The sequence below is a fragment of the Euprymna scolopes genome, chromosome 21 (genome assembly GCF_053919585.1).
Source record: "Euprymna scolopes isolate OS-2025 chromosome 21, ASM5391958v1, whole genome shotgun sequence".
NCBI lineage: Eukaryota > Metazoa > Mollusca > Cephalopoda > Sepiida > Sepiolidae > Euprymna > Euprymna scolopes.
This window is the reverse complement of record NC_136502.1, coordinates 79,079,466-79,101,636: the sequence shown is the minus strand read 5'-3', so window position 1 is coordinate 79,101,636 and position 22,171 is coordinate 79,079,466. Positions and strand designations below refer to the sequence as shown.

Below are 22,171 nucleotides of genomic sequence, written 5' to 3'. Positions count from 1 at the left end.
CATTTTGAAGCTCGACGTCTCAGACGACAAATATCGAAAAATTGGCCTAAAACATTAATTACTTCACCCTCAACTGGGCAGTTTTCTACAAGAAGTCGATTTTTTGCGAGCCATTTTTGCAAGTCATCGTATCGGTTGGATTGAGTTTGCCTAATTTTAACGTACTGAACTTCCGGTCGTGTCATGGAGTAGCGGTAAAACGTCAGATTTTCTTTCCCTTTCTTTTCCGCTTCGCGCCACGCCCACTTTTTTTTTAAATTGTTTTGCTCAACACACATCTCTATACACCCGTGCAACGCCGGGCACTCAGGTTAGTCTACAAATACAGTATGTCTTATGCAATCCTATCACAACGCCCCTATGTTATTCTGTGTGGTGTTGAATACTTACGCTATTCTGATAAACACGTGCAAATCAAATTCATACCATAAACAGGTGGTGCCAGCGTTTAGACAAGGGGTCGTTTAACGTTGTCCTTTGTTTAGGCAGCCGATCCGTGAGGTCAGATTGTAAGCTGCTTTCGGCGTTGTCTGCCATTGCAAATATCTAAGTGTTAATATATTCAGTTTCAGAAATCCCGAAATGCTATTATTTGAATCGTAACATTCGAATGAGCAAAAGAAGGAAGAGACTTCCATGTCTGAATTTAGCCAATCTTGTTTCAGCTGAGAACTTAATTACCATTGATTTTTCACTCCACTTTGCATTTCAAATTTAACTATTACGACGGCCATTTTACAAACTGGATTTGAGATTACTTAAGAGGTCCCAGAGAATTTCCGAAATACTTATTGAAAACAAAAAATAAATAAATTAGTAAAATAAAGAATACTTACAATTAAATATATGCAAATTGATATATATACACACATATATATATACATATATATACACACATATATATATATGCATATATATACACATATATATATATGCATATATATATACACATATCTATATATGCATATATATACACATATATATACATATATATATATATACATATATATATACATACACACACACACACACATATATATATATATATATATATATATATACATATATGAGGAGTAGATTAAATTCAATAATCAAAATAAATGAAAATGAAGAAATAAAGAAAATCTACGTTAAACAAGCCTTCCCCCTCCTTTAATAAAACCTTCCTTTCTCTTATTTTCTTCTTTCCCGCCTCCACTCTTCCTTCGTCCATGTCTGCCATTAAATGATACGAGTTTGTTTCCGTTTTGTCCTACCCAGTAACACGAACAAAATCAATGCTAAAACAACCTTCTAACGATTTTAGCTCAAAACATAATAACTAAATTTTAAACATTATTTCAAAAACGCATCACATGACTTTCAGCTTTTTATCCAATTATTTTTTCCAACAAAGGAATCACCACTTATCAAGGCCCAGAGGCTACTCGAGCATAAGGATATAAGTATACAGTAGTCAATGGGGAATATCGTAGTAGTCAATAGTTGAATTCACAAACGTATTTACTCCTGGCCTGGGGAGATGTACAAAAATGGCCGCAAATTTTAAGTTGAAACCTGGCACACCACTGGTGTTTAAAAAGAAAAGTAATGTCCCGTTCACTTCCCTGAACAAAATAAATCAGGAACTAGACAGATTAGAAAGCATCGGTGTACTGGCTAAAGTTGAATGAATATAGTGAGTGGGCTGCTCAATGGGTCCTTAGAAGATTTTCACTACCCATTATCTAGTCCAGAAGAAGTGTTCACGAAATTAAATGGCGGCAAGATCGACCTAAGCAACGCTTACCTACAGATTCCGGCAAATGATAAAAGTGCTAACCTCCTCTGTATTAACACTCATTGGGGGTTGTACAGATATGAAAGACTCGCGTTTGGTATCAAGGTGGCACCCGCAATATTCCAGCAAGTAATGGATACTATGCTGTCCGGTTTGGACACCGCAATCGCATATCTTGATGACATTATCATAGCGAGCAAAAGCAGGGAGGAACATGAAAAACATATCAGACAAGTATTCAGTCGAATACAAGATTATGGATTTAAGATCAAAGCAGATAAATGCGAGTTCTTTTTACAAACAATTAAATACCTGGGTCAAATAATCGATAAAGATGGCAGACGCCCAAACCCAGATAGGGCGACCGCTATTAAAGAAATGCCAGCACCAGTAAACATAACTCAATTGCAGAGTTTTTTAGGTTTGGCAAATTATTACCAGGGGTACATCCCAAATATGCACAAATTGCATGCACCACAATTGCTGAAAAAGGATAAGGCTTGGGAGTGGACAGAAGATTGCCAGATATTATTCCAAGAAATAAAAAGAATCATGACTTCAAAACTATTCTTAGCACATTTCAACCCGCAGTTGGACATAATAGTAGCTAGCGATGCTAGTCAATATGGCATCGGGGTGTGCATGCTACATCGAATGCCGGATGGCTCGAAACAGCCTACTCCTTTCCCATCACGGACCCTCTTGCCAGTGGAAAAGAATTATTCTCAGATCGAGAAAGAGCCCCTAGGAATTATATTTGCAGTTTCAAAATTCCACCGGTTCTTGTACGGAAGACATTTTTTTCTACAAACCGACCATAAGCCGTTGATATCCATTTTTGGATCAAAAAAAGGGCTTCCAACATTCACTGAGAACTGACTATTAAGATGGGGAACTATTCTGCTGAACTATAATTTTACAATTCAATTTCTCCCCTCAAAACAACTAGCCCATGCAGACGGTTTATCGAGACTGATCCTGCCAAAATGGAATCTCTTGAAGATTAACTAATCACAGCACTATGTATTAATAGTGATGTAAAAACCATGATAAACAATATTATCTGCGGACTGCCGGTCACACTTCAGGGAATTAAGTCAGAATCCGTAAATGACAATTTTATTTAAACCACAAAGCAGAAATTAGCACTGGGTGACACCAGTTCAGACATTTTTTTTCTGGTTGTGACAAAATACTGGTATATGGTGAAAGGGTTGTCATCCCCCAAACCCTTCAAAAAAGAATTCTCAAGGATTTTCACATGGGGCATCCAGGAATAAACAGAATGAAACGCCTCATGAGAAGTTTTGTTTATTAGCCAGCTATGGACCAAGATATTACCAACATGGTGAACAGATGCAAAGGCTGTGCTTTGGCTGCAAAAGCACCACCGATAACATATAAATCTTGGCCTAAGGCTGAACAACCATGGTCGAGGATCCACATCGATTATGCAAGATCTGTGGAGGATTTTTACTACCTGATAGTAGTTGACTCTTACTCTAAATGGCCAGAGGTACTAAGATGCAAAAAACCGACCACAGCAACAACGACAAATTTTTTACTGGAATTGTTTGCTCGGTTTGGGGTTGTAGACTGTTTGGTTAGCGACAACTCTACACAGTTCACCTCGACAGAGTTCAGAGAATTCTGCGAGACATATCAAGTCAAGCATATTACGACACCCCAGTACCATGCCAGAAGCAACGGCCAGGCCAAACGCATTGTCGATATGCTTAAAAGGGCATTAAAAAAGGCGTCCGGTAGAGCGACTGAAAAGACCCTTCAGCAATTTCTGCAGGTTTACAGAATCATGAGAAATTCAAACAAACCAGATGCGAGATCCCCAGCAGAAATCATGTTTGGATGGAAAATAAAATCCGTATTTGATAAACTGCTACCCAAACACATAGTACACAACAGAACCTCTACAATGCCAACAAAACGGTTTAACAGCGGAGATAACGTGTATTTTAGACATTTTAGAACTAACGTTTCTTTTTGGAAACAGGGCACGATCTTACGAAGAATCGGCCATGTTACATACATAATTCAGGGCCCAAAGTTCCAACATAAGAGGCACCTGAACCAAATCAGGAAACGCTTCTACGAGGATCAAGAAGAACCACCGCAGGACGGCAATGAGGCGATGGAAACTGTGTATGACTGTTTTGACATAGACCCTCCAAAAGGGATGTCAGAACCGAGATGCTTCGGCAGAAAGAGGAAGCGCACAAACCCCTTGGTGGTTTGCCCCAAAAGGAAGAAATGATGATTTTTCACAACCGCAGAAATCAGCTTGGAAGGGGGTCGTGGGGGAATCACCCTCCAAATGGACTGTTCTATCCATTATATAAACCATAGACCTTTTGATCCCAGGTGTGGATTAAACACCAGAGCGACCCTCGCCTGCTTGGTGACGTTTACTACTCTTTTCAGTTGTAACCTTTTTACGTTGTTGTTCCAGTAATACATTGTTTAAAATCTATTCCGTTGTTCTGCTTTCTTTGTGGCTTATTGCAAGCCATACACTTACATAACTTTCTATTTCTAAAACTACCTATATAGCATTTAAGCTGGGATTCCCAATACTACAAATCTACTTTTAGGTTTAGGCACAGATAAAGAGTGGGGGAAATTATTGATAGTGCTTTCAGTTAGACGAGTGTTTTTCATGAAAGTCAGGCATGGGAGGGGGGCGTAGATTGGAGCTCGGACGAGCACTTGATATGAAAATAATAATAAAGCAGAGACAGACTCGCAACGTCTCTTCTGTGGGAAAGAGGTTGCAGGGAAGATAAAAGAGAATCCCCCAATAAGCTACAAAGACTATTTTGAACTTGGTCAATCAGCTCCTGCTCAGATGTGGCAAGAGTACTCCATCCTTGGGCGTACTTTGCTCTTATACAGGAAAAAAGTTCCATCAGCAATGAGATGTCTACTGAACATCCATGACAACGGATTTGATGTTAGTGTTCCATCTTAGATCAGAAGTAAAGGGCAAACCTAAAAGCTTGTCAAAACATGGAGCCTTCCCAAGACGAGAGCCATTCATTTCAATTGATGCTAAACGGGGATCCCAAATATTTTTTATTTGTTTCTCTATTTTTCAATATAAACACATAAATTAAAAAAAAAAACAGACTTTTCGCTTGATGAGATCTTAGTTATTGATAGCTAAAGATCGAAACATTATCATGTCAGTTATACAAGCCAAACTGGTATAACTGTCACTATTGGCTCTATTTTGTTTTAGTTCGAAAATTCATAAACAGTAAATTTTCTGTATTATTCGGATTCATCGGACTACTGTTCTCATCTTGAGTGTAATTTGCACAACGTTTTGGTCGATGTAACTTCCGACCTTCTTCCAATGCATCTTGTCGCACTCGGGAATGTTTCTGTCAAACTCGGGAATTTGGATGGAATTTAGAGTGGAACCGTTTATTTATTTCATGGGGGTAGTATGCTCTTGTTCTGTCAGCCAGGAATGGATAGAGGTCCAAAGTAATTTGCAATTTTAGTTCACTCCTCAGTGTGGGCGACCGAAAAATACAATTGCAAATCAGATGTTGACAACGATCAATTAAGAGCCTCCATGACAATGCTCGACTGCACGTTGCTAAATCGACTCTACAGAAGTTGAACGAATTGGGTGACGAAACTTTTCTTCGATTGAGATTGTCGAACTGACTTCCTATCTTGGTTGTTATAGTCACAACGTTTCGGCCGTTTTGCCCTCCGGCCTTCATCAGGTGTTTTGTATCGAACTGGGGAACCATTTGTTAGGAGTCTCGAACCCAACCCTTTATTATTATTACAGGGGTACCGTGTTCGGACTCCAGCTAGGCTCTGGGACATAGTTGCTGAGTTGTAACATTCAAAACAGAGAATCAGCAAGTATGTCCCAGAGCCTAGCTGGAGTCCGAACACGGTACCCCCGTAATAATAATAAAGGATTGGGTTCGAGACTCCTAACAAACGGTTCCTCAGTTCGATACAAAACATCTGATGAAGGCCAGAGGGCAAAATGGCCGAAACGTTGTGACTATAACAACCAAGATGAGTAAGTCAATCTGACAATCTCAATCAATGAAAACACCTCATCTCAAAAATACAGACAATTACGAAACTTTTCTTCATCTACTCTCAAGACTCATTATCAGTTATCCCTTTTTCAAGCATCTCGACAACTGCATGAGGAATGCTTCAAAAACCTAAGCGATATCAAAAACACCTTCAGCAACTTCATCTTCACCAGAACATAAGATTTTTACGTTACTGGCATAAATCCACTCGTTTTGCATTGGCAAAAGTGTGTTGATTCTGATGGTGCTTATTTTGATTAATAAATTTTTGTTTGAGCCGAAATATGTTCATCTGAATTTAAAAGCTAAAACCCCCGCAAGAAGTTTCTTGTCAACCTGATATGTATGTATAATTTGAGATTAAAAATATTCAAAGATAAAAACCAATGAATTTAACGAGCTTTATATAATAGTGCAATTATTATATAATAAAAGCAAGGCGTACGTTTATTTATAGTCAAATAAATATTATTTTAATGTTGTTGCCCCCCCCCCCAAAATCATGTTTTGGTTCAATTGGTTGTTACAATAACCAACTTACTAATCATTCTACAGGAAAAAAAGGTTTTATCCTCCTTTCAAAAAATCAAATTCTTAAGTGAAGACGAAAAATCTAATCATACAAAACATTGAAATTGAGAAAGTCACGTGTTTGAACTATGAAGAAAATAAAGAGGTGAAGGAAAGATGAGAGTCGGTTGGCTATTGTTTTAAACAATTGGACAGAAACACATATATATATATATATATATATAGAGAGAGAGAGAGAGAGAGAAAGACTTGTACTGACGAAGTCTAAAAAGCCAGAAACACACGTATGCACATAAAAAAACAAATATATAATAATAAATGTAAATAAATAAATGCGTCCCATAAAAAATAAGGGCTGTGTTTATTTGCATCTCCGCAAGAGCAAATAAGGCATGAGGCCGTTTTTTAATGTGGATAGGGGCGGGGATGGGGACCAGCTACCGAGAGGTGGGAAACGGGAGCTGGATAGTGAATCCATATAGATATATGAATAGCAATAAGAGCTTATTCTTTTTAAAAAACTCTAAGGTAGCAGGGGAAAAAATAACAACAGCGTTTCGAAGTTTTTACTATCGCTAAAAATGCTAATAACAAAATCTTATATATATATATATATATATATATATATATATATTAAGTTTAAATATAACATGGACTAAAAACCAATATCTTTTCAAATGTGCTCAGTACATATGTAGCGTTTATAAACAAACTAGCAAAGAAACGTGCAAAGATACTCGCGTTTTGCGCAAGACTTTGCTGTATGCTCGGGTATCCGCTCCTTAGGCACCCTTGCGGTAAGTGGATGCACCTATTTTTTGATTACCTCTTGGAGTGATTGAAACCCAACATCGAATTTTAAAGCAAATAGATTATATCAAAGTTGATACTCATATTGTTACACATAAAAAGTGAAACAATTACAAAGAATCACAATGGTTAACATTTGTTTAATTGGTTGAAGGGATGCGGGTGATGGCGGCCCTCCCGGATAGTGACAAACCCCAACTTGGTGTGCACCATCCCTAGGTGGAGGGGTTTATGAAAAGCCGCACTAAATATGACCTTAACTTTTAACCTTGACCTTGAAAAATGGTGTGCACCATGCCTAGGTCGGGAAAAAATCATCATGTCAGATGTGGCCATGATCGTTCCAGTAATATGGGCTGTAGGAGAGTATATATGACAAGGCTATGATCTTGACCTTTGACCTTAACCCTGAAAAATGGTGTGCACAATTCCTAGGCAAAGGACCATTATCCTCCCAGTTTTGGTCATGATCGGTCCACTGATGTGAGCTGTAGAAGACTTGTACACACACTCACACACACACACACACACATGAACGCTACTATTTAAGATATATAAATATATAACATTATATAAACATTGTAAGGAGTGAATACAGATCGATCAACATTTCAACATTTCCATGTCTTGTCAGGAATCCAAACCATTTGGCACCTTGATGAGACATGGAAATTTTAAAAAACATGATCAATCCATATAGACTCGTTACAATGCTTATATCATTATACAGAGTAGAACGATAAAAAAAAAAAAACAATACTACAATTATATTTAAAAACTTTTATTGAAAAAATCAATGCAGGTAACTTAATTATGTAGTAGAGTTGACAAATATTCAATGTAGCTGCTTTCAATCGCTGCCTCGATGCAGGTCCAGAATTGGGAGCGTGCCTTTTCTACAAGCACCGGAAGGAGCTCGGCAAATACTCGGCGGATAGTGGTGATTAGACTGGCTTTGGTGTTGTGGAAGGTCGTGTTGGTGATGTTCTAGATATATTAGTAAACAAAGTAGTCCAGCGGGTTCAGCTCGAGTGTGGAGGGGGCAGTGAGAGAAGGGTTCCTTCTGAAGCCAAGACCGGACTTGTGGGCCGGCGTTGAGTCCTGCTGCCACACTCAGGGTCGGCCAGCAACTACCTGATTGCACCAAGGGATCATCACACTCTTCAAAACATCCAAGTACATCTTGGTGTTTATTTTCAAGTCAACTTCAAAGATGTGAGGTGGCATGATGTGCCCTTCTTGAAACCACACCAAAGACAATAAACGTGTCTAGAAACTTTGTTTTCATAACCCTAAGCACGTCCTTGTTATTTCTGGCAATCAAATGGTGCATTTTTAGGGTGCTGGTAATGGTCCTGTTGTTATGACTTGGATTGGTAGACAACATGAGTTGTAGTGTGGTACATCTCTGATCTTGCTCATTGAACTTTGTGTCACTTTCAGACATGATAAAACGCTCCTATCGCTCTTGTAATTTGTACACAACTGGCCAACTAGTAGATGGTCTGCAACAAAAAAAGAAAAATGGTTTTCATCAAACAGAAACGGAATCATGTTGTGTTCTCTAGGGCGACAATTTTATCGTTCCACCCTGAATATACGTGTGTGCCTGTGTATGTGTATTAATCGAAGAAAACACAATGAAAACATTTTTTTTTTAAATTTTACACATATAAATAGAGTAAATAAATTACAAATAAACATACCATCAACGACAGTTAACAAAATAAAACCTAAGGAAGCGTACATAAGATTTATTTCAACCATAAGCCAACCACCAGGTTGATTAACCAGACAAGATGTGAAACAGGAAGACTTTGCCAACCAATTTTTTACAAGACTTAACAAGTAGATAAAAAAACTTTAATCAATCGGTTAACACAGCTGAAAGAATTTCGTGGTTCAATAGAACTGAGAGGAAAAATGAATGCACTTTCTGACAGTTGATCCATCTATTTCTGAGGAACTTTTAAGCGTTTATTTATAGTTTACAGTGAATATATCTAGGTGAAATCCATATAGCTAAGCTACTCACACCAGAATTCTCCCATGCATAGGGTTTTGTTGCTACATCCGGGATGGTACATTTACCACTAATCTCTCACTCTTAGACAGGGTCCAAACAGACTCAAATAGGGCTCGCTCTATCAGCCAACCTCCAACCTCTGCCCCATCACAGTAATGTTGCATCCTTGTGTCTGTTTTACAAGTACTTCAAAGGAATGTGCTCTGATGAACTCATAATACTTGTGCCCCCCCCCTCGATGTACATACTCCGAGTTAATCTGACAAAGATCGAAATCTCACCGTTTCACTGTTGAGGTCCCAAGATGCTGAAAAGGCTTCTACTCAAAGAGTTTCTCCTCTTATACTGCTAGACTTTGTAATCTCCCCCATTTTCTGCTTCCCTGATTGTACTCAATTGTAGAAGTTTAAAATAATGTGAAAATATCTCGATGTTCAACTCCATATAGTCCCCTGTTAAACAATCCCAAATACTATCCCTTATGTTCCAGGTGGCAATATGCACTGTTTGAGGTGATTTTTTTTTTAACTCTTATAGAAGATCAGTAATACTTAACACTAATAATCAATCAAATAGCAAACTCTTTTGATATCTTCATAGGATACTTAGATTCAACTTGTTACATAGTGCAGACCTATATATTCTGTGAATGCTATTAAATATATGTGCAAATAGCGATATCAGTTTATATATAGATGATGACTACAATAAGCGACTTAATAAGGATCAAAGGTGAAAACTCCAGGAAAATTATATCTAAAGAAACCAAAAATTATTAACGCATTGACAAATATAAAATTTAAAAAATTTCCTAATTTTAGTTTAAATTAAAACAGTTCAAGTAAAAGTATATATAAGCCCTACACAAAATAAAATACCAATACAACATAAATACATAAAAAATCTAACCCATTTATTATAAAACACATACCCAGTCATAAACGAGTAAAGATTTAGTAATTGTACAACTCACTGCAGTGGTGTCAATTCGTAGGAGGATGTGCAGAGGTTGTATGTTCCTAATTATAGGAACCGACCATGGAGTTACTAACTTGTAAGTGTGTGAGTCGGCGTTGACCAATTCAGGTTCTATCAAATTTTAGGACCGAGGTTGCAGGTGCAGAAATCTCTTGAAGTCGAAAGTAGTAGAGAATCCAAGGGACTGTTAAAGGTAAATTTAATGAGATTGCCGATTAATAGAAGGGTGCCACCAGATCGCATCATCCCAAACATAAAAATAAAAATATAGAAATAACTCCGGAAAATAAAGACACCTTACAAAGAACTGGAAATCACTGTATTAATATAAAATAAGCAACGTTTATTTACGTGTTAGGAATATTACGTCAAATCGTTCCAACATACATGTTTTTTTATAATGTGTCTTCATTATGAAGGAGTAGTCAAATGGGGATTTCGTGAGAATAGCATAGAGTTTCACGTTACTGATTTTTCTGTGTCCAGAATGTCACACGTGGCTTGAAATAAATGTGATTATTTTCTGAGAGAAAAATGAATAGTTCATAATCAAAAGGGCGAAAACTTGTATTCAGCACATAAAAAATAGTAGTTCGAAATAACATTGATTAAAAAGGGAGAATTAAATTCTCATTCATTCAGGTAATTTTCCGTGATGAGAATTAAGGCACATGTGCATTGCGTGCAAATTCAAGACAGAGGATTTTAACGCCTCCTAATCGTGGAGTTATTCTGACCTCAAGTCTTGGGGAAACAAAAGAAAAAACTGATTTGACTTTTGCAGCAAATCTTTATATAGGGATGTTCCCGAAAGTTCCAGTCAGTTTGCTGTATCTCTATGCGCAGAAACATAACATAGTTCCTTAATTCCATGTGTATGAGTGGCTTGATCACAACCTTGTGTCTTTGCATGTTCTGATACATGTGGCCATTGAAAACGGTTATTATTAAGAAAATGTTCTTGCCAGAGATTTGTTCCGGTCGTATGTATCATCGCTACATAATAATTCAATTAATACGAAAATATTTGATAAACTAAGTAATGCCTAAAATTAGTGGTCATTTTAAATTGAAATTATGTATATATATATATATATATATATATATATATATATATATATATATATATATATATATATATATATATATATGTCTGTGTGTGTGTGTGTGTGTGTGTGTGTAATACTGCATATATACAGATACACTACTGTATATATATAGTAGTAAGTTATAGAAATATATTTATAAATATATTTATGGCATTAATTTATATAGAAACCTACACGTTTCATTCCTATAGAATAACTTCAGGCTAAAATACAGAAGCCTCTGTGTATCTTAATTGCCATAAATATATTTTTTAACTCACATATTGAAATAAAATGAAAATAGATACATAAAATATTATATCTTCTAACATTTAATGGGATAGATAAAAGAATATATATATATATATATATATGGGTCCGACAATATTTTTCGGACACTTTAGTATTAGACTTTTTGAGTACCATAGAGTCGTGAAATTCCTTCAATAGAATAGCATAATCATATAAAGACAATACCTGTAATAAAAATGGAAGAAAATCGATTAGGTAAGGGAAAATATTTAATTTTTATCATTTTTTTACAAAACGCATGCAACATTATTTTTTAGACATCGTTGAACAACTGTTAATAGTCCATAATATCACCTTTCTTCTCAATAACATCTCTATATGTTTCTATAAGTTGGTTTTTGGCATCTAGTATTCGTTCCCATAGTTGAGCCTCTTTCGTTATTTCAGGTCCATTATAGACAAGTTGTGCAATGCAAACATTTCCCAAACATTTTCTATTAAATTTAGATCTGAGCTTTTTGCAGGCCATTCCAAAGTAGTCATATTCACTTTAGCCATCCATTCTTTCATGAGTTTTGATACATGGATGCTGCAATTGTCTTGCTGTAGAACGAAATCATTCCCCTGTCTCTCTTCTTATCCTTGGTAGGGCTTTCTCGTCCAGCAACTGTTTGTAGCTTTCATTGTTCTGCTAGCCTTTTAGCCACTTCAACCATATATTTCCATTAGCAAAGATCATACTCCAAACCATAACTCCTCCTCCTCCTCCTCCTCCCATCTGTCGTTAGTTCAGTACAACAGGCTCAGCCCTTCTCAACCAAGTACATCATCCATCAAGCCCATCAAACTTGAAACGCTTCTCATCAGTAAATATAACCTTCTTAAAGTCAACATACTTTGTTAACAACCATTTAGCATACTCCAGTCTTGCTCCTTTGTGTTTCTTTGTTAGTGTAATTTTTTTCTTAGCCTTTGCATACTTCAAACCAATCCTATGCAGCGTTCTTTGTACTGTTCGAACATTTACATCCAATTCACATTTCTCCTTCACTTTTCTTGCTATAACTTTTTCTTCAGATATCAAAAGCCGTGTCACAGTCCTCGTCATTCTCCTTTCAATCCTCTTGCCAATTGATTTTTTTCCGTCATCTCTTCTTTTTCCACTCAGAGTTTGTCTTCAACATATATTCCGTCGTTGATTTCGACAGCTTCAAATCCATGGTGATCCTTTTGATGCTGAGATCATCGTCCCGCTTCTTCCGTACCAAACAAACGACTTCTTTTGAACACATTTTACCTCATTAAATTTAATTGATTGCCAGTAAAATAGAACAGATAATTGATTCTAATGATGACAGCTTAGTGTAAAAGCAGAAAATTTGCATACAGCACCATATACATGAACATAGCTTTAATAAAATAGGATTTGTTGTCTAAAAAATAGTGTCGCGCAAGTTTTCACAAAAATCACAAAAAAACTAAAATTATCAAAACCAAACTAAAAAATGATTACACTAGTAGTGGATTTTGACTCCTCAACTACGTACTTACAATCTCAAAAGTTTTTGTCACTAGTAACCACCTTGAAGTACTTTTTTCAAAGTGTCCGAAAGATATAGTTGGGCCCTTGTGTTTGTATATATATATATATATATATATATATATATATATATATCTGTAGAAATAAATTTTCAATTGTATTTCACCTTTCATTCATACCAATCCTTAATGTATGAAGCTCAATGTAATTGCAGAGCATGTAACAAACAAATGACAAAAGTATATCTTCCAAATTTTATGATGTTGGTAATCTTACAATTTATTCCTTTAAGTACGGTGACATTCACAATTCTTGACAGCATCTGTTTCATAGTGCAAAATCGTTCATTTAATTATTTATTTTCAAATATCGGATTTTGTAGTCATGCCCATATCCATTTTACTTTCTTTTAATGGATTGATAGATGCTATTTCTTCTGATGAGTTAATGGCAAAATAGTATCGTTAATTGAAATAATAATTAAATGAATAATTTTGCATTACGAAACAGGTGCTGTCAAGAGTTGTGAATGTCAGCGTACTTAATGGAATAAATTTTAAGGTGGTAAACATCATGAAATTTTGTCATTTATATATATATATATATATATATATATATATATATATATATATATGTATGTTAGGTCATGTCATATGCTACTGGTACCATGTAACCCAGTACTACCTGCCTCATAGTCAGGTTACCGACGACTAAACTGGTTCCCGCACCAGACTTGTTTGGTGAGGAGGGCGGCTAGTCTCCCTGAATGAATAAAAACAAGACCTTCCAAAGGGCGAATGAACCCTTTTTCTGGGTCAATGGCCAACTAGCACCGTGTATATTTGTGTGTGTGTATATGTGTGTTGAGGTGGAGAGGGTTCCCGTAAGCCGTGGTGAAGGCAACCTTTCTAGGAGAAGCAAATCTCTGATTTAAAAAGCCATAAAGCAGGAGACCAGTACCTGCATTGAGCTGGTCCACAGTTTAACTTGTTGCTGGATCTCAACATTTTGAACCGAGAGAGACTTAGCTGTCATACAAAGCTAAACCTCTGTAACATCATCTGTGTATAGATACTCCCTCAGGCATTTGTCTATTAAAATGGTCCTGTGGAGATGGAAGTCATTTTTGGGCTCGTGAACTTCAAGTGTTTGAGGGAGTGGCACTCGTCTGACAATACGTTGCAATCATCATCATCATATATATATATATATATATATATATATATATATGTGTGTGTGTGTGTGTGTGTGTGTGTGTTTTGTGTGTGTTTTGTGTGTGTTTGTTTATGTATACGTGTGTGTATGTGTCGTTTTAGAGTCTATTTAAATATTAACCAGACAAGATGTAAATATTAACCAGATAAGATTTTATAAAATGTTTTTCCTCAAAATAAAATGAATTGATAGAAAATGGGATTTTCCATTTCCTGCTGGAATGATTTCAAGTAATCTTTTAAATGTCTGATTTGTATTTTGGAAGCAATGTCACTTGAAGAAAAATGTTATTCAAGATGATCGACTAATTTTTTTTTGTTTTTTGTGATACATTCTTCTTACAGAAACAGGCTTTTTTTTTAATCAGAGTACAGCATTGTCCAAATAGTGTAGCTTTAAAACGTGCAATAATAGCATTATCCAGTGTTAAGATAACAAATTAATCTCTGAATGACGTTGGTGTAATAAAACATGTTAGGAGGTTAGCATAATTAGGCAAAACTCGAGGCACCAGTAATTAAAAATCAGTAGTTTTGAATTTTATTATTCCTATCTACTTTTTATCCCGTGTTTTTAGTTTATATACTAGCAAGACACGTGCTCTGGCATTGCCCTGAAAAATTAGAGAAACCAAGAATTTCCTGTTCACAGCCATGAATCCCATGTAAGTAATTTTATTTGATGCAGCATGCATTACACTGCTCCATTTGTTTATAAATTTGAAGAATACAAACACGTAGGACTGTAAGTGTAGTCATTAAGCCACGTTCATAAGACCTGAAAATTGCTGCTGATATATTCTGTAACAAAAAAAATAATGCAAATTTTACAACCGCCTTGATTTGCTCTGGCATGCCTTTGCTTTCATCCAGTTGCGATATAAGGATGACGCTTGAATAATTCGGCATATATTGCTTAATTATTCTAGTTGGAGTGGATGTGTCGGATTGCTTTATGAAAAGTTAATGTGGAAAAAATTGATGTAGCAAATTGTGTTATAAGGAATTGGTGCAGTGAATTGTGTTACAAGAAGGTGCAGCAAACTACATTATGAAGAGTTGTTGCAGCAAACTCCATTAAAGCAGTTGGTGTCGTGAATTGCATTAAGAGGAGTTGGTGCGGCGAATTGAATTGTGGAGTTGGGAAGAAAAAGGCTTTTTGGCCTAACCAGAACCAAACAGAGAGAAAGAGATAAGCATTTCTTTTAGAGAGAGAGAGCAAAGGAAATTGTGTCTTCTACAATTAGGGCAGCCTCATTTTCGATTTAGCTATTCCCATTTAGTATAAACCATTCGGAATGTAATTAAGGTATGTGTATGTTGTGTTAGCGAGCATTAGACCTAATGAGAAAACCCATAAAAATTATTGGTAACCGATATAAAGTGAAGAAAAAACATGAAAATAACACACAGTGATCAGGGTGTCAGGAAGAGTGCTTTGAAAAAAGAGAACGCCTATGTCTATAATATTAGCATTAACAACAAAAACTGTTGATCGGATTAAATATCAACAGTAAAAAAACGAATGGAGATTTTTTTTCAGAATATGAGACATTAAACAGATTTTTATATGTAGCTTAAGTTTATGAAGCTATAACCGGAAAAATATATAAGATGAGAAAAAGAAGCCTCCCTTTAGAGTAGAATACTTTTGTTAGATTTTATCGCCTGCTACTCACTTAACATTATGCAAAGCTTTTTGTAAACAGACAAATCAAACAATTTAAAAGTGGTGGTCAATGTTTACATGAAGATATTGAAGATAGGATTTACGAGAGCCAATCATGTGGCCTGGAGGTGGAACTGTTCATTATAAACTAGATGATTACAAGTTCAATTCCTAGCTTGGGATGAATGCTAGTCTAGCCACACTGAAGAGCTGTGATAGAGCAAGTCAGTCTGTTTGCGGATGACTATATATATATATTATATATATATTCTTTTAACTTTCTTGGAAGTTTTATATTTGGATTTTACCGTCACTGAATTTTTTATTTTCCATCAGACTATCCATTCATGTGTAATCACCTTTTACTTCACCATATTCCCTCTGCTTCACTTTTTTTGTTTTCAAGTAAGATCTTTGACTTACTTGTTGTTTCATCAAATACTTCTGCATGCAAAATCCGATCCCGCATTTTGCTAATTCCTACCCTCTGATGAGAAGGAAAGTATTTCTTCGAAACTCCGCGGATTAAGGACTATCCATTTATCTAGTGTTTCCTTTTCAGATTAAATATGTTTTTAACTCATTTCAAAGTGTTTTTTTAACATATTTTATTAACCGTTTGCTCATATTATAAGCTCTATTTCCTATTTGGTTTTATCGAGCTTTTATATCTGGCTGAGATAATTTTATAAATATTAATTCTTTAATATTTATAATATATTTTAATTTTTCCATCTTGGATCATTTTGGTAAATTTAATTGTAATTTTTATTTTATATATATATATATATATATATATATATATATATATATATATATATATATATATGTATTTTTATCATTTTCTATATATTGATTTATATATTGAAACTCCAGTGTTTATAAAATAATTGTCAATAGCATGTACTCTTGTATTATAGTATAAATTTCTTTATTTACACAAACATTGTTGGCTAAATATGTGCATGCATATTTCACTTGCAATCTCGTCCGAAATCTAGTTTCTTCAAACCATCATACTAACATTACTAAGATAGCTAGGACAGCATTTTGCAACATTTTTAATTTTTGGAGAGGAAAGAGAGGGGGAGAGAGGGGGAGTTTTATAGCATTGTTTTTCTGTTTGTCTCAAGTAAGTTTATATGATGGCCCGATGAAGCTGAATTTAAAATAAGATTATAGCTGAAATGTGTATGCACATATGTAGCCAATAATATTTTGTATAAATAAAAGAATTTATACTTTATATATATATATATATATAACTACTTCATTTATTCACATAAAATTAATATACGAAAGTATAGATTTATGGGTGAACTTTAAGTATTTACTTCGAAAGTGCTCAATACATAGGTAGAGCTAGTTAGTAAGTTATAAAATATATATGGCGATTAAGCTACACTGAATATTCGGCGTTTCATCCACTCTAGGATTCGTCAGGCTTATGCACGAATTCTGTGGTTGTTTCTCGTTTTTATATGGTCCTCTTCTGTTGAGGATTTTAGTTAGCCAATCAGCTTTCTATTATCCAAAATGATAAATTCGTTTGATTTGGCGATGGGTGCAAGAGATTCTGCAGAGGCATCAGATCTTGTGGGATTATTCATTTTATATACCCTCACAAGCATATTCGATACTACGGATATCGGCCTATATAGAGATGACGGACTAGCTATAATAAAAAACTCCAACAAAGTCAAGGGAGAAAACTTTAAGAAAATTATGCACAAAGAAATGAAAAAATTAAGCCTAAAAGCGGACATATCAGCTAACATAAAAATAACAAACTTCCTGGACGTCACGTTAAACTTAGATAAAAACACATATGAACCATACTTAAAAGATAACGCTACTCCAATTTACGTAAACCCTAAGTCCAATCACCCACCATCAATTATAAAACACATTCCTAACTCGATCGTAAGTAGACTCAGTAATAACTCAAGCGATGAAAATGCATTTAACAGGTCAACCAATATCTACGAAACAGCCTTAAAAAATAGTGGATACAAAAATATCGATATCAAATATAAGCAACAAAACACCAACAACTATAATAAAATTAAAAATAGAAGAAAAAGAACTATAATTTGGTATACGGCCACATACAATCAAATGTTAAAAACAAAACTTGGCAAGAAATTTCTAGATCTTATTGAAAAACACTTTCCCGCAACCAACCCTTTACACAAAATCTTCAATAAAAATACCTTGAAGTTATCCTAAAGTTGTTGTGAAAATTTAGAGATGATAATTAAAGCACATAATAACAAAATACTAAATAAAAACAATGTAAACAACAACAAAATAAACAATAAAAAAGTAGACACCATGACAAAAATAAAACCAACACTAGCAGAAATAATAATAATAATAATAATAATAATAATAATAATAATAATAATAATAATAATAATAATAATAATGATAAACCAACCCCGGACAAGAACAACCATATCATAAATAAAAATATTAATAATGAACAAGATAAATGAACTGTAGACACCGCACACTTTGCCCAGTTCAAAATAAATGTCTGACAAAAAGCGTAGTTTATCAAGCAACAATATTTGCGAAAGAAAACCCGAATAACAAGAAATATTACGTAGGCATGACTTCCTTAGATTTCAAAACCCGATACTATGACCACAAAAGTACATTCAACAATAAAAAACACCGTATAAAAACAACACTAGCGAATAAATACTGGGAACTCAAAGAAAGCGGACATTCGCCGGTAGTCGAATGGAAAATAATAAGACAAGCTACCACGTGCAGACATTTAGACGAACCATGTAAATTATGCCTTCATGAAAAATTTTCTATCCTGTACTTTAAAGAACCCCAAAATCTATTAAACTGTAGAAGAGAAATAGCAAACCACTGTGTTCACAAAATAATACTTACTCTAGGATAGCGATACAAAATAGCTTTAAAACTAACAAAACAATAGAAAATAAACAAATAAATAAATTAAATAAACATGAATATACATAAGCGATCACACATATATGTATATATATGTGTATATATGTGTGCATGTATGTATGTACACATATGTATATTTATATATATTTTAAAAAATTTAAAAAAAAAGGAGGAAAACGTCTGCCTTAAACCACTAACTTAGTTCTAAAACAGATCCTTTGTTCGATAAAATGTATGCCCATTGGCTGATAGGAAGGGGCGCGGTGGATACTAGAAAGCTGATTGTCTAACTAAAATCCCCAACAGAAGAGGACCATATAAAAACGAGAAACAACCACAGAATTCGCGCATAAGCCTGACGAATCCTAGAGCGGATTAAACGCCGAATATTCAGTGTAGCTTAATCGCCATATATAATTTATAAATTACTATATATATATATATATATATATATATATATATATATATATATATATCTGCGTTGCCCGGTCGTAAAATACGCTTAAATATGATAGTTTGGTTTATGCAGATTTCTTTCGTATTTATTATTATATTAGTGATGATTGAAAAAGTTTTTAAAAAAATGTCTCGTGCGTCACCACCGAGAATTGAAACCAAAACGTTTAGCTTACGATATATTTTTCCTTTGATATTAATGCTTAAGCTATTAAGACATGTTTGCTGCAAGGTTAAAAATTAAAAATGAACCAATAGCTATTACATTATGCATGCATACTCGTAATGCCGTCGTTCGACCTTCACCTGGCAAATTTCATTTTTTTCAATTTTCACATTGTGCACCGATTTTCCCCTGCTAAAACTCAAATATAAAGTTTCACATCGGTTTGAATACTCTATATATTAAGTGTCATTCTGTAGACCAAAAACTACAGGATGCTTCCACAAAGTCTGGCTACATAATGTAGCCAGACTTTGTGGACACCCTGTATATAGAAAGATGTTTGTGTTTCCTATAAGCTTTTTACGCAAATATTACGCAAGTATAAAGCTTGTAGAATATCTGCATGAATATAATTACACGTAATAGTTAACTATGATCATCCCATAAGAAACCGAAACATCTAATAGGGAATTAATTAAAATGAATGTTTATAAGAATATGCAAATTAGCTAGATCTTTTGCAGATGAATGCAATTCCACGATCCATATATAACAAAGTTGAATTTTCTTTTTAAATAAATAGAAAAAAGTGTTTTTAATATGAATATCAATACAAAAAATATATATATATGTACATAAAAACAAAGTATATATATATATATATATATATATATATATATATATATATATATATATATATATATAAAGGGTATGAAATTATCAATCGAGTTTTCGTAGGAGGAAACAAAACAAAATCATATTTATATGCATGATCGTTCCGGAACGATATCCTTTTATTCATTCGATATTTACAAATAAAACAATCGAGAAATAAGTAAAATATTCTGAATATCGTCTCCTCATCAGCATAATTAGAAGGGGGAGGGAGAAGACACCTTAAGACGGCTTATTGTAGGTACAAAGAAAAACTAAAGTTAGAATTGAAATAACTCAAAACATTATTTGGATTATTCGAACTACTGTTCTTATCTTGAATGTTATTCTTACAACGTCTCAATCGACATAATCTCCGATTTTGTTTAGGGGTATCTTGTCATCAGGAATCTTTCGGTCGAACTCAAGAATCTGCACTGAATTTTTAATGTAACCATTCATTTAATTTCTTGTTTTGTCAGTCACGTAAGTAATTTGTATGTTTTTACAAGCTTCTGTGCTTGACCTTTACTCCTGATCTGAAATGAAACACATACATCAAATCTGTTGCCAAGGCCGCTGGAAGAATGGGGGGATCTTTCTACCGCTCCAGAAGATATCTCATTGCTGATGCAATTCTCTATCTATATAAAAGTCAAGTACGTCCAAGGATGGAGTACTGCTGCCACATTTGGACAGGAGCTGCTAAAAACAGCCTATCCTGCCTTGACAGAGTACAAAATAGACTTTGTAACTTAGTGGGGGATGCCTTTTTCTCTTCCCTGTAACCTCTTTCCCCCAGAAGAGACGTCGCGAACCTGTCTTTGTTTTATCGTTACTTCCACGGCAAGTGCTCGTCTGAGCTCCAGTCTCTGATTCAATCTTTTTCGAAAAACACCTGCGTAGCTGAAACCACTGTCAATAACTTTCCCCATTCTTTAACTGTGCCTAAATCAAAACGTAGACTCCATGAACAATACTTCTTTCTTAGAACTGCACGCCTGTTGAACACTCTTCCGTTTGCCTGCTTCCCAGCTGACTACAACTTGGTTGTTTTCAAGTCCAACATAAACAAATTCTTGATGAACCGTCCCCTTAAGTAATCCAATCTATCCAATTTTCATTAATAACGACTACTACGATATTATATCGTTGGTTACTGTACACTCAATAGCACTTATCCTCGAGTAACCTCAGGCCTTTGATAAGTGGTGACTTCTATGTAAAAAAAAAAGTATCGTCTCCACTGATGAATGAACCTTCAACCTACTGAAGAGTGTCGCTTAGAACTGAATTTCACCTAGTATTTATCCCTTGTGTCACGGGCCCTTGTGGATAATTCTAGTATTAATTTTAAGAGTCTAAAACGTGCCGATTCCTGAGTTTGTTCAGAAAGATTCCTTTACTTTATATATCATTTTAAAATCGTTTTTCGCTTTATCCAACCGTTTAAATGACAATCGTTTTAAAACAATTATATCTTTTTTTTTTCAGAACGTTGAGTACAAGATGAAAAAAACAAAAAACAAAAACAAATTCGCACAATTTTATTATTTCAATTCAAGGCAAAAAGGCTGCTGAAACAACTCGCGATTATCAACAAAGCCTTTGACTCCGGAATCACCACTGAACGCGCAGCACAATGGTGGTTTAAAAATTTTGTGGCGGTGACGAGAGTCTTGAAGATGATGAGCGTAGTGGTTGCTAAAAACAGCCTATCCTGCCTTGACAGAGTACAAAATAGACTTCGCGGCTTAGTGGGGGATGCCCTTTTCTCTACCCTGCAACCTCTCTCGCACAGAAGAGACGTTGCGAGCCTATCCTTGTTTTATCGTTATTTCCATGGAGGTGCTCGTCTGAACTCCAATCTCTGGTCCCCCCTCGCCAATCTTTCACGAAAAACACCCGTCTAGCTGAATCCACTGTGAAAAATTTCCCCCACTCTATATCTGTGCCTAAATCAAAACACGGATTCCATGAACGGAGCT

At 35.0% G+C, this 22,171-nt stretch overlaps 2 protein-coding genes across 3 annotated transcripts in view; one reads left to right on the top strand and one right to left on the bottom strand.

The window, feature by feature from the left end:
* Positions 1 to 22,171, bottom strand: part of LOC145242521 (protocadherin beta-13-like) — a 1,864,148-nt gene that overhangs the window by 1,212,272 nt on the left and 629,705 nt on the right. The gene's annotated exons all lie outside the window — the stretch shown is intronic.
* The window catches only part of LOC145242853 (uncharacterized), a 179,106-nt gene that overhangs the window by 615 nt on the left and 156,320 nt on the right, over positions 1 to 22,171 (top strand). The gene's annotated exons all lie outside the window — the stretch shown is intronic.